Consider the following 4,628-nt stretch of genomic DNA (forward strand, 5'->3'; position numbering starts at 1 on the left):
GCGCACGAAAACTGAAGGGTACCCGTTTGTTCATTAACGAGGATTTCTCCCCACGCGTACGTAACATTCGTAGGCAGCTTTGGCATGGTACGGCCGAGTTCAGACGGAACGGTACAAAAGTTTTTTTACGTCATGACTACACGCTTGTAAATAATGTTCGGTACAAACGGGACGTGTCAAATAATTGCATTATAAAATCTTCTCTAGTTACTTTTACGACCGCTGAATGACATGCGCAGAGTAAGCTCTTTTCCTTGTTAAATCTTAATGCCAGAAGCCTTTTCCCGAAGTCAACTCGATTTGCTTGCATTGCTTCTCCTTATTGCCCCCATGTCATATGAGTTACTAAAACCGGGTTGCACGACTCTATACTGGACTGTGAATTTAGTCCACCTAATTATGATGTGGTACGTTGTGATAGGCCATCTGGAAGGGGTGGTGGCGTAGCTTTATTTTTTAGGTCTGGTGTCCGCCTTCACTGTACTTCCTCCCTTAGCAAATACAGAGTCACTATGGTGTAAGGTGGACGTCGATAGGTTTTTCCTTGTTGTTGGGGCTACTTACAGAGCTCCCGGTTCTTCCGCTCAAATGCTTTTTGATATCCATGATTACATATTGAAACATAACCTTAGAAACTACAAACCCATCCTTACGGGAGATTTTAACTTGCCTGACATAAATTGGACTACGCTAACAGTGGGCAGCCGTGATAAACAGCTGTGTAATGCTCTTGTTGATATCGCTATGTCGTTTAATTTTGATCAAGTGGTACATCAGTGTACTAGGGATAATTCAATTCTTGATCTCGTTTTCCTTAGTCATAGCATTACTTTGTCCGGTTTTGAGTGTTCTGTAGTTAGGGGTATATCAGATCACAGTGCTGTTTTTGTGACGCTTAATATTCGTGTACTGCACGCAAATCCCGAAATTGTCTTCTTTCTGGACTTTTCTAGAGCAGATGACGCGTCTATTCTTGATTTCTTTAGTTTTTATTTTGATGAATTTGTTGCCCTAAGTAATGACTGTGACGTTGATGTGTTACTCAGCAAATTCTGCACGTTAGTCAGCGACTGCATTTCGAAGTTTGTTCCAGTAAATTAAAAAAAAAAATAACGAATCTGACACATCCTTGGATAACTAGGGAAGTGTTACAATTACCACGGCGCCTTAAGAGGAATAAGAAACTAAAGCATAGTGTTAACCCAGTGCACGTAGACAGTTTTGAATGTTTGAGGAAAACGCTTGAAGAAAATATGGCTGCCGCAAAGGAGGTTTCTTTTAATGTAACACTGACTCAATTTATGAAATCAAATCCAGCAAAGTTTTGGAGGTCTATCATACCCTGAGATGAAACACCCCGTAATTTCATTATTCAGTTTAAATGTGTTAATGACCCTTCTGATATTTCGAATAGCTTTAATGAATATTTTACCGCTGTTTATATTCTGGATAACGGCTGCGAACCTAGTTTTTGTCCCACTATATCATGTCCACCGTTAACAAACATTCAGGTTAATGACTCTGGTGTAGTTAATTTGCTCCTGAACCTCGACTGTAAAAAGAGTTCAGGCCTGGATGATATTCCAAATTCTTTTCTGCATCGTTACTCCGTCTGGACATCAAGATATTTAACTATGATTTTCCAAAAGTCTCTTTCATCCGGAATTGTTCCTCGACTTTGGAAATCAGCAAGAATAGTTCCCATTTTCAAATCCGGTAATAAGCAGAGTCTTCTGAATTATAGACCAATTTCTCTTGCATCCTCTTGCAGAACTCTTTGAACACATAGTGTGTAAGCATATCTCCAACTATCTTGAAAATAATTCTTTACTCTGTCCTCACCAACGCGGTTTTCGTCGTCTTTTCTCAACCACTTCGCAGCTTCTGGAATTAGATAAAAGAGGTCAAGTTGACGCCATTTTTATTGACTATTCGAAGCCGCTTGATAAAGTCTTCCACACCAAGCTTCTTTTAAAGTTTAAGGTCGTTCTTAAAAACTCCCTTCTGCTTGACTGGATTTCAGATTATTTGAATTGCAGGTCGCAGTTTGTTTCATTTGCTAATGCCTTCTCTTCGGTAGCTTCGGTTAGCTCAGGTGTACCTCTGAGTTTGGTGTTAGGGCATCTTTTTTTATTTTATATATAAATGATGTCGTAGAAATCATACCCGTTAAAATTCGTCTTTATGCAGATGACTGTATTCTGTACAATAACATTTCGTTTCCGAATGATCAACTGTTACTTAATGAATCCTTTATCCGTTTTTTTAATTGGAGCAAGAAATGGCAAATCGATATTAACTTTGATACGACTGTGTTTATGAGATATACGAATAAGAGATCCCCTTTAGTTTTTAGCTAAGGCATCGATGATGTCATTTTAAATTAATTTACGGAGTTCAAATATTTAGGTGTTTTTTTCACGTCCAACCGCAAATGGTACAAGCATGTCGACTTTATTTGTTCTGCCGCCCTTAAAAAATTAGGTTATGTTAAGCGTACTCTTAAATGCTCTACTAAAGAGGTTAAACTCTGTGCTTATAAGACCGTTGTTAGGCCCATCTTGGAGTATGAATCGGTTGTTTGGGATCCTTATTTTAAGAAAGACATTAATCTCGTTGAATCTTTCCAGGCCAATGCTGTAAGGTTTATTTTGAACAGGTATGACCGTAATTTTTGCCCCCCTCGGCCGTTTGCCTTTGCCTTTGTCTAGAAGGCGAACAGTTGATAGAATTAAAATGTTGCACAGAATTGTTAATGAGGGCTGTAGAATAGAGCGAAGTAAATATATTTCATTATCTACTAGCACACGCACCAGACGATATCATTCATTAAACATTGTTCCTTTTCAGTCTCATACTAACTGCTTTAAATATTATTTTTTTCCACATAGTATTGAAATTTGGAATAATCTTGCTGGGAAAATACGTACTCTTCCCTATGGGGATTTTATTAGCGCTGTTCTGCCTATTCTTTTCAGTAACGCATGACGTCTTCGTTTTCATTTCTGTTATGTTCAAGGGCATGTTGTATTGTTTGAATGACAATTTGTTTCTGTATTTACTCCACTCCTGCAATCACCTCACAAAGGTCACAGTATGTCTAAATAAATAATAAAAAAAAGATTAGCGAGGCGCTGTTAAGATAAAACGAGGGAAGCTGGATTGTCATTTCTGAAAACGAAGCAGGCTTCATTTACAGGAATACGGGCGTGATGGCTCACTGTTCTACTGTCGTCGTAGTTGCGGCCCCACAACTTTAAAAGCTTTATCGCTTGCAACTCACCCCGCTTTTTGAGGTAGCACTACATTGTCAACGCATGAAGGCCAGACAAAGCACAAGGATAGCTATAGAACAGTGTCTGCTCTGTTACATGGGCGCCGCATGCTTTTTTACGCTTATGCAATGACACAGTAAAAAAAGGGGGGGGGGGGGCAGCGCTTTTTGGGAGATTTCGTCTTTTTAAAAAATTTTCCCATATATCGTAGTGCAAGAACGTCGAAAAGGCAGCGTCACGAAGCTCCAAGAACAACACCAATGCCAAGAGTGCTGTAAAGAGCAAAAGCCATATTTTATGCGCAGCCCCTCTGTTCACAAGAGCCTGCGCTTGAGATCATTATTTGGATTTTGGCTAGGATTTTGGCCACTGGTGTATAGGCAACCTGCAATGCTGTTTGGTTTGGCTCTAACTAGTGACTGAAGCGAGAAACATTGGGTGTGCCTTGGTGTGGCAGCCGCATTGTTCAAACGTGAGCTATTACTCTAGTGGCGCCTCTATAGCCTGGTGTCTGAAGCAAGAAATACTGGGTAGTCTAGCAAGCCGTGATCACATAACATGTAAGTACGGGGGAAGCTGCGGCCTGGCGAGTCAATCGGAACGTGACTGTGCATCACCGGAGTGCGCTTTTAGCACTAAAAAGTATAAGGCTACTCGATGCGTCATGTTACATTATGTGCGTGTTGCGCTCATATACGTAGCGGATATAGAAGCCATCGGCACGCAATGTAGGACTTATCGCTCACCCTTTGCCAAGTTACACCGATGCAGGGTATAACCTTGAGCTCTCACTTTACCGGCGCCGCCTGGCTGTTACCGGATGGCTATACTGTCACAAAAAATTAAGCAGCAAAAAAAAAAACATCTTGCCGCTGAGAAATCAGGGCAACCGTTATCGCGCAAACACTAGGGGCCCATATATTGGGCGAGGGTAATTCTGAACAATCACAAAACCAAAATCTATTACCTATTAAGGGTTTAACAAATTCGTGCTACAGAACAACAGGCCGAAGGGAAGTTTCTTATTTTTGCTAGGCCACTTTAACTTGCAGTGTGGCCCAAATGCAGCAGCGGCATATCCTCGGGGCCATGAGAAGTCGTCAGTCCGTACTCGTCGTTCCGTCACTGGCAGAAATGACATCACACACCACACACAAACACGCAAACCACACGCCGAACATGAAAATGAACTTGAATACCCTTACGCCTATGCTTAGTGAGAATATGTAGGCTCTTCGGAGTTTCTAATGTTCCGTGCAACGAAAAGAATAATCTAATAACGAATTGCATCGGACGCCACCTCAACATGCAAAGCAGAAAGCAAGACGTACTTCATCGTATCCGTAAGCGACC

General features: G+C 41.0%; 1 pseudogene; it reads left to right on the forward strand.

The window, feature by feature from the left end:
• Positions 1-398: 398 nt before the first annotated feature.
• Positions 399-1,101, forward strand: LOC115328289 (annotated as a pseudogene).
• The last annotated feature ends 3,527 nt before the right edge of the window (positions 1,102-4,628 follow it).

The sequence above is a fragment of the Ixodes scapularis genome, unplaced genomic scaffold, assembly GCF_016920785.2.
Source record: "Ixodes scapularis isolate PalLabHiFi unplaced genomic scaffold, ASM1692078v2 PGA_scaffold2__306_contigs__length_199485367, whole genome shotgun sequence".
Lineage (NCBI taxonomy): Eukaryota > Metazoa > Arthropoda > Arachnida > Ixodida > Ixodidae > Ixodes > Ixodes scapularis.